Below are 10,000 nucleotides of genomic sequence, written 5' to 3' on the forward strand. Positions count from 1 at the left end.
TTTATTTATTTATTTGTTTGTTTATTTATTTATTTATTTATTCATTCATTCATTCATTCATTCATTCATTCGTGTATTCGTGTACTTGTCAATCTATTCATCTTGGTATTTATTTATTTATTTATTTATTGATTGATTGATTGATTGATTGATTGAGCGGTTCATTTATTTATTTATTTATTTATTCGTGTATTCGTGTACTTGTCAATCTATTCATCTTGGTATTTATTTATTTATTTATTGATTGATTGATTGATTGATTGAGCGGTTCATTTATTTATTTATTTATTTGTGTATTCGTGTACTTGTCAATCTATTCATCTTGGTATTTATTTCTTTTTATATATTTATTTATTGATTGATTGATTGATTGATTGATTGATTGATTGATTGAGCGGTTCATTTATTTATTCGTGTATTCGTGTACTTGTCAATCTATTCATCTTGGTATTTATTTATTTATTGATTGACTGATTGATTGATTTATTGATTGATTGAGCGGTTCATTTATTTATTTATTTATTTGTGTATTCGTGTACTTGTCAATCTATTCATCTTGGCATTTATTTCTTTTTATGTATATATTTATTTATTTATTTATTTATTCACCGAAAACATACATGAAAACATATCGCTACTTGCCCCTCCCCCACACCCCAAATATCATTTTTTTTCGCCAATCACAGTCACTCAAATCAAATATTTGACAGGAAATGAGTCTTTTATATCTCTGTGAAGATATTTTTGGCTCGTTCTCCCTTCCAGAATGTAGTTAACACGGACGGGGAGGGCTTTGGAGCACAGCTGGTCTTTTTATGGTTATGCCGCATCGTTTCAATCAGATTCACGATTGGACTTTGACTTTGATAACTTTGAAACTAGCATTTTGGATCGGTGACCTGCCGTGGAAGCCAAATGGGCTTCGACTTTGGGTCATGAACTGATGCCAAAGAGCAGAATTCCTGGTTTCATATATGACGGCAAGCCATCCAGGTTCTAAAGAAACAAAGCAGCCCCAGATCATCAGACTGCCTGAAATTTGTATTTGTTTATTTCTGAAATGCTGCCTTACATTTATATTAGACGTGACGAGATGCACATGTTCTTAACAGGCCAACGTTTGTCTTATCAATTCATGGCGCATTCTCCCGCCTAAAGTGTCGGGAATTATTCAGATGTGTTTTGCAAAAGTAAACAAGCCTTTATGCTCCTTTTTGGTCTTCAGTGGTGGTTTATTTTGTATTTTTGTTTTTTTTTTTGCTTTGGGACAAATTTAGTCATTTATTTATTTATTTATTTATTTATTTATTTGAAATTTAGACCTATCTATTTATTTATTTATTTATCTATTTATTTATCAAAGTATCCATTTATGTGTTTATTCTTTTATTTATTTATGTATTTATTTATTTATCCATCCACATATTTATGTATTTATTTATTTAAAATTTAGACCTATTTATTTATTTATTCCTTTATTTATGTATTTATTTATTTATTTATTCATTAATCTATTTATTTATCAAAGTATCCATTTATGTGTTTATTCTTTCATTTATTTATTTATCCATCCACATATTTATTTATTTATCCATTTATTTATCCATGTATCCATTTATTTATTTGGACCTATTTATTTATTAATCCATTTACTTATTGAGACCTATTTATATATTTATTCTGTAATTTATTAATTTATTTAGCTATTTATTTATGTATGTATTTATTTATCCATGTAACCATGTATTCATTTATTGATTAATTAATTAATTTATGTATGTATTTATTGATCGATGTATTTATTTGTTTATTAATTCGTTTCTGTACTTATTCATTTGTGTATTTATTTGTTTATTTATGTCTTTATTAATTTATTTATTTATTCATGTAGTTATGTATTTATGTATTTATTCGTGTATTCGTGTACTTGTCAATCTATTCATCTTGGTATTTATTTATTTCTATTTATTTATTTATATATTTACTGATTGAGTGGTTCATGTATTTATTTATTTACTGATTGATTGGTTTATTTATTTATGTATTTATTTATTTACTGATTGATCGGTCTATTTATTTATTTATTTATTTATTTATTTACTGATTGATTGGTTTATTTATTTATTTACTGATTGAGTGGTTCATGTATTTATTTATTTATTTACTTACTGATTGATTGGTTTATTTATTTATTTATTTGTTTGTTGTTTTTGTTTGTTGTTATGTATTTGTGTCCAGTCTCTTTCTCATCGGGGAGTCATGAATACTGACCTGAAGTGAGGTAAGGGAGGCGAGCAGTTCTTGAGATGTCATCCTGGTGTCCCTTCAGGACCTTCCGGATGAATCATGGCCGTGCACTTGGAGTCATTTCTGCGGGCCGGCCACTCCAGAGGGAAGTTCACCGCACTGCCACTGTTTCACAATTTGTGACGGATGGATAATCTTTCTCGCCACAATTCACTGGAGTCCAAAAGCTTCTTGGGATGACTTTGCAAGCCTTTCCACACTGATCGATGTTAAATTACATGACGTCTAGTTTTGTTCGTGAATTTCTTTGGAGCTTTTTGGAGATCCTCTGGGTGACTTTAATTTGTCAGACAGGTGGCATGGAGGTGATTTTCTTGATCGAAGAGGTCTGCCGATCATCCAGTTTGGACGTGGTCTCTGAAAATGAACTAAAAAATGTGAAGTGCAGGCGCAGTAAAGTCACTTTTCAACATTAGTTATAATAATAATAATAATAATAATAATAATAATAATAATAATAATAATCTTCTTCTTTTCCCTTCAAGGGGTCACCACAGCAAATCAGTGTCGTCCATCTTGAGAGGTTTGATCCGCATGTTTGTTTTGGCAAAGCTTTTACGTCAGATGCCCTTCCTGACACAACCCTCTGTATTTATCCGGGCTTGGGACCGGCACAAGAAGACTTGTGTCCCTTTGTGGCTATAATAATAATAACAATAATAATAATAATAATAATAATAATAATAATAATAATAATAATAATAATAATAATACATTTTATTTCAAGCGCCTTTCAAAGCTCTCAAGGACACTTTACAGTCACAGACAAGCATAGATACAATAATAAATAAAATACAATTATAAATAGAATACAATAAATAACATAAAATTATAAATATAATAATAATAATAATAATAATAATAATAATAATAATAATAATAATAATACATTTTTTCTAAGCACCTTTCAAAACTCTCAAGGTCACCTTACAGTCACAGGATAAGTTTTTCTGTGGGTGAGCAGCGGCAGCCACATGCACCAGCGTTCACTCAACCCAAAAGTAACTCAAATAGATAGAAAGCTAGCTAATAGATAGATAACAGACAGCTAGCTAGACCTTAACTCAACCCGGAAGTAACTCAGATAGAACACTAGCTAGCTAATAGACAGCAAATAGATAGCGAAGTAACTCAGATAGAAAGATAGCTAGCTAATATAGAGCTAACAGACAGCTAGCTCGGCCTTCACTCAACCCGGAAGTAACTCAGATAGAAAGTTAGCTAGCTAATAGACAGCTAATAGATAGCTAAGTAACTCGGATAGCAAGATAGCTAGCTAATAGATACCTAACAGACAGCTAGCTAGGCCTTCACTCAACCCGGAAGTAACTCAGATAGAACACTAGCTAGCTAAAAGACAGCTAATAAATAGCTAAGTAACTCGGATGGAAAGATAGCTAGCTAACATATAGCTAACAGATAGCTAGCTAGGCCTTCACTCAACCCGGAAGTAACTCAGATAGAAAGTTAGCTAGCTAATAGACAGCTAATAGATAGCTAAGTAACTCGGATAGCAAGATAGCTAGCTAATAGATACCTAACAGACAGCTAGCTAGGCCTTCACTCAACCCGGAAGTAACTCAGATAGAAAGCTAGCTAGCTAATAGACAGCTAATAGATAGCTAAGTAACTCGGATAGAAAGATAGCTAGCTAGCAGACAGCTAATAGATAGTTAAGTAACTCGGATAGCAAGATAGCTAGCTAATAGATACCTAACAGACAGCTAGCTAGGCCTTCACTCAACCCGGAAGTAACTCAGATAGAAAGCTATCTAGCTAATAGACAGCTAATAGATAGCTAAATAAATTTGTACAAACATGACCCCCCCCCCAAAAAAAATTAATTGGTTACCAGAAAGTGTGTGTAAGGCACAAAATATTGAGTTTTAGGACAACGTCAACATTCAATTCAGCGCAAAAAAAAAAACCATAGCATAGCATAGCAGTGAGACGCAGACGTCATCTTTTTTTGGTGATTCTCCTCTTCAACTTTTTGACATCCTCGCGGAACCAAGCCATTTGATGGATGAACTTCAATCACTCATTCCTGAAGCGGATGCTCCCCCATTTCCTTTTCATTTCCCAAAGAAAAGCCATAAAAGCCTTTAAATGCATGTTAGCGCGTGCCGTCATGCACATAAGAATGATTGAAAGGCGCAGTTACGCTTCTTATCGCTGTTCGTTTGACAACCGCGTTATCAAGACAATCCAAGCCGGGAGTGTGTTTGAAGCCCCTTTTTTGTTTTCTTTGTTTTTTTTTTTCCTCTTAATTTGTTTTCCAGACTCGACATGAAAACAAAGACGCTGCAATGTTGAGACGGAAGGCGAAATGAGGTGTGGGCGAGACAATATTCAAACGTAAACAAAGGCATTCACGAGCGACCAAGCACATCTGGCCCTTTTTTCTATTTTTATTTTATTTTTCCAACCTCCAAATACCGCAGGCATGCCCGCACATAAATTCCTCTCATTCATCTGATCGTCACCTGTAAATTGACCCCCAGCGGATGGGAGAATGATTGCGGGAGTTGTGTGGAAGCTAACGAAAGAAACGACAACATCGTACTGAGCGGCCTTGACTGTCGATCACCTTGGAAGGCGGGAGGGAGAATACGCAATTCACTCTCCATCCGCATCGACTTGTGCATATTTAAAGGACAACCGACGTCTACGGACAAGTTGTGTCCATCATTTGTAAAATGGCTTCAAATTACTTCTACTGAGCGTATTTTAATAAGATTCCACCGCATATAGCTATAGTTTATGTTTTAAGACTCGCGCTGAGTCTTGTTTTTGAGTTGGTGACGAGTCCGTACGTGACGTCACCGAAGGACCGCCCCTGACCGAAAAAAGGACACATTGTAGCTTTCCATCACGTCAATGCTTGTTTGGTCTGAAAACCTTGTGTTGCACCAAAGAGCCAGAAGAGGGCGACCAAGCTCCATGTAAGGAATTTATCAGCCTGTGGAAACGGGCTGGTTAATTCCTTACATGGAGCTTTGTCGCCATTTTGTGCCTCTTTTTGGGTGATACATTTTCCCCCAATGTTGCCTCAAAATGGCATGGAATAAATTCTTTAATTGATTGCAAACATGTATGCTTTCCTCTTCGGAACTATTTGAATCATATTCATAACTGGATGAGTAACAAGACAGCATCTTCTCCGAATCTGAAGCCATAGTTTTGATTCTTCAGCAATGCAAGACGTCTTGGCGTGACGTCACGAAGTGGGGGCGGGACTTTCTGAAAATGCCCAATTCGCAGCTTTTTTTTTTTTGCAGATTATGGACACTTTAAGTCATTTTGATTGGTGTTTTGCATTTGACTAAAAATATCATACTGCGTGTTTTGGGTATTTTAGATGCTATCAAACGTTTTTCTGATGTCAGTTAAAAAACAAAAAAGTGACGTCGGTTGTCCTTTAAAGGATATGGCACAAAAGGGAGAGGAGGCGGCCGTTCGTCCATCAGTCCGTCAAAAACGAGAAACTATTTTGCGGATGGATGATGGGAAATTTAAGAGAAAAAAAGAGGAAATTAGCATTGCTGGAAGTGAATTCTGCTCAGTCGTTCCACTTTCTGGGAACCAATTAAAGGACAACCGACACCATTTTTTTGTTTCCTAACTGACATCAGAAACAACTTTTATAGCATCTAAAATACCCAAAACACGCAGGCTGATATTTTTAGTCAAATGCAAAACACCAATAAAAATGAGTTAAAGTGTCCCAAAACTACTTCAAAATGAAACCGGAAATGGCCAGTTTCAGAAGGTCCCGCCCCCTTGTTCGTGACGTCACACTAGGACGTCTTGCCTTGGTCTAGAATCAAAACAATGGCTTCAGATTCGGAGAAGATGCTTTCTTGTTACTCATCCAGTTATGAATATGATTCAAATAGTTCTGAAGAGGAAAGCATCAATGTTTGCAATCCATTAAAGAAGTCCTTCCGTATCATTTTGGAGCATCTGGACTCCAATGTAGCGCCCGGAAAATGCACAAGATGGCGCCCAAGCTCCATTGGAAATGGGCTGATTTGTCTGCTGGGAATTTGTGTCAAATAGTAGTCTCGGTGCAACACACAACGATTCACCATTGCGTTATTTATGTGTTTTCTTTCTAATTTCGCCATCAACACGGATCAACACAAAGTTTTCAGACCAAACAAAGCACCCAAAATGCATTGCGTGTCGCTTTCTCGGTCAGGGGTGTTCCCTCCGTGACGTCACGTCAGGAATCGTCACCAACTCGAAAACAAGACTTCCTGAAAGCTACATGCGGTGGAATCTTTGTAAAATGCTCTCAGTAGAAGTGATTTTACAAATTATGGACACAACTTGTCCGGAGGTGTCGGTTGTCTTTTAATGGGAGCCTGAAAGACAAGTGGACACAGAGGGATCGTTCTCACAGCGGTCATTTTAACAGCAGGCCCTAACTAATATTGCAAGATTTAATTGAATCAAACCGGGGCGCCCCACCAGCTCCCTGGAGTCAGAATGCTCACATCAATGGCGCTATTTGCACTGTATCTGATATAAGCGATATTAATGTTATTAAATTTCATCATTGTGATCCTTTGGCGTGTCTGGCTGGGAAATTCATTTTATGAGATCTATCTCATCTTAATGTGTCGGAAGTGATCATGAACACCGCGTTTATGATCCACTTGACTGGAAATAGCTCGCTCCAGCAACCGCCGAGGCCTCGGCCCTTGTGAGGCGCAAATATCGAGTGGTGCCTCAGAAGAGGCTCGGTTTTTGGCATGTAATAATAATAATAATAATAATAATAATAATAATAATAATAATAATAATAATAATAATAATAATAATAATAATAATAATCCATTTCATTTAGAAGTGCCGTTTAAAATTCTCAAGGTCACTTTACAAATTAAATTTAAAATTTAAAATTTAAAATTTAAAATTTAAAATTTAAAATTTAAAATTTAAAATTTAAAATTTAATTTGTAAAGTGACCTTGAGAATTTTAAACGGCACTTCTAAATGAAATGGATTATTATTATTATTATTATTATTATTATTATTATTATTATTATTATTATTTCATTTAGAAGTGCCGTTTAAAATTCTCAAGGTCACTTTACAAATTAAATTTAAAATTTAAAATTTAAAATTTAAAATTTAAAATTTAAAAATGTAAAAATGTAAAATGTTAAAATTTAACATTTAAAATTAAAATTTAAAATTAAAAAAAATAAAATAAAATAAAAATAAATACATAAATTTAAAACAATTTAAAAAAGAAATTAAAAAGAATCAATAAATAAATAAAAAACTAAAATAAAAATAAAATGAAATACAATACAATAAAATAAAATAAATAAATAAAAAAGTCAAAGTAAAAAGTATAAAATTAAAGAAATAAATGCAATTATTTGGTCATTTTCAGAACTTAATAAAATCAAATAAAAGTGAGGCAGTCGGATATAATAATAATAATAATAATAATAATAATAATAATAATAATAATAATAATAATAATAATAATAATAATAATAATAATACATTTCATTTAAGCTTCTTTCAAAACTCTCAAGGTCACTTTACAGTCTCACAGGATACGCTTTTCAGTGGGTGAGCAGCGGCAGCCACACGCGCCAGCGTTCAATTAATCCGCAATAAGTCAAATAGATAGAAAGCAAGCCAGCAAGCTAATTGCCAGTTAGATAGCTAATAGATAGCCAGATATCTAATAGATAGCTATAGATAGCTAGCTAGCTAATTGATAGGCAATTTACCCTACGATAGGAAAGCCGTTTAGCACGACATCCTTGCAAGAAAGACAAGTGGGGAAGAGGAAAGGTGTCAGAGTCACTTTGTTAACTTTTGGAACAACAAAGAGTCATTCACCGTGTTGTCGTCACGGATTTTAAATCGTGCCACACGTTTCTACACAAACAACATTGGAGAGGAATACAACTCAGTGCCTCAACCAGTCAAGGAAATCTGCTCAAATGTTGCCAACGGGTAGATTTATTTACGCAGCTGAAGACAAGCCTTTTGTTTTCATGGGCAAATAATTTTTTTCCTGCAAACGCATTTTTAATTTGACTACCGCAGCCTTTCGTTTTTTAAAGGTAGGATTATTTTCGTGTAACCATTTTTTTAACCACAAATGTAAACATAATAATTTACAGTGGCTCAATACAAGATGGAACTCAACCAATGGAACAGACTCAACCGGGGGTTTTATTTAGTTAGTTAGTTAGTTATTTAGTTGGCTTGTCTGTTGGTTAGTTAGTTAAGTAGTTCATTAGCTTATTATCTAGTTGGCTAGCTAGGAAGTTAGTTGGTTATTTAGCTAACTAGGTCAATTTATTAGCTAGATAGTTAGGCATCATAATCAGAAAACCTTTATTCGTCCCACAATGGGGAAATTTGCAGTCCACAGCAGCAATTTGAAAGGGGGTGGTTTATTAACTGGTTAGTTAGTTAGTGAGATATTTAATTGGCTCACCTGTTAGTTGGTTGTTTAGTTATGTAGTTAATTAGCCAGTCACTTAGCTAGCTCGTTGGTTAGTTAGCTATGTCAGTTAATTAATTAGGTGGTTCGGTAGCTAGGTCTATTAATTGGTTACCATGTTGTTAGTTAGTTAATCATCTGTTAGTTGGTTAGTTAGTTAAGTAGTTAAGTAGCTAAATGGTTAGTTAGTTGGTTGGTACTTAGCTGACTAGGCCAGTTAGTTCATTAGCCGGGTAGTTATCTAGCTGGGTTGATAGTTTGATTAGTCAGTCAGTCAGTTAGTTAGTTAGTTGGTTACTTCAGTAGTTAATTAGCTGGTCAATTAAAAATCTGGTTAGTTTGTTAGTTAGCTAACTAGGTCAGTTAGTTGGTTAACTGGGCAGTTAGATAATTAGGTCTATTAATTGGATTAGTTTCTTGTTAGTTGTCTGGCTTTTCTGTTAGTTGGTTAGTTAGTTAGTAGTAGTTAATTAGCTAGCTTGTTGGCACGCTAGTTGATTACTTGTCTAACTAACTAGGTTAGTGGATTGGTTAAATAGGAAGTTAGGTAGCTAGGTTTATACTTTGGTTAGTTAGATGGTTATGTATTTATTTAGTTGGCTCGTCTGTTAGTGGGTTAGCTAGTTAATTATCTAGTTTGTTAGCTAGCTAGTTTGTTGGTTCGTTAGCTAACTAGGTCAGTTGGTTGATTAGATAGCTTATTTTGTAGCTAGTTATTTGGTTATTTATTTATTTATTTAGCTCGTCTGTTAGTGGGTTTTCTAGTTAACTGGTTAATTGTGTAGTTTGTTAGCTAGCTAGTTTTTTGGTTACTTCGCTAACAAGGTCAGCTACTTGATTATTGAGGTCATTATGTCGCTATGTTTATTAACTGTTTAGTTGGTTGTTAGTGAGTTGGATAGTTAGTTAGTTGGTTGCTTAGTTGGATGTTCGGCTGGTTGGCTGTCAAGCTGGTTGGTTGGTTTCTAGAAGTTTGAGAATCAATCCCAAGGTAAATTGGCCCAAGTTGAACATTTTGAATTTCAATTTCAAATGTCAATATGGATGTGTGAAAAGGAACTATTTTGTAAGAATGTGCCTTTGGGAGTGAAATTTGGGATGGAAATGCGCAAGTGGGAAAAACTATGAATGTTTGAAATGGTTAAAAAAAAAAGATAGCTTGCATGACATGAATGTTTGAAATAAATTGAAGCTGGCATGGGGAGATCG

At 34.2% G+C, this 10,000-nt stretch overlaps 1 long non-coding RNA gene across 1 annotated transcript in view; it reads right to left on the reverse strand.

Moving 5' to 3' along the window:
* The window catches only part of LOC148898742 (uncharacterized), an 87,179-nt gene that overhangs the window by 17,992 nt on the left and 59,187 nt on the right, over window positions 1-10,000 (reverse strand). Inside the window, exon 4 of the long non-coding RNA XR_016114629.1 lies at window positions 2,272-2,662. This is a non-coding gene — a long non-coding RNA (uncharacterized LOC148898742). The remainder of the gene's footprint in view (window positions 1-2,271; window positions 2,663-10,000) is intronic.

This window comes from Hippocampus bargibanti, linkage group LG04 (assembly GCF_051943395.1).
Source record: "Hippocampus bargibanti isolate YZ-2025 linkage group LG04, ASM5194339v1, whole genome shotgun sequence".
Lineage (NCBI taxonomy): Eukaryota > Metazoa > Chordata > Actinopteri > Syngnathiformes > Syngnathidae > Hippocampus > Hippocampus bargibanti.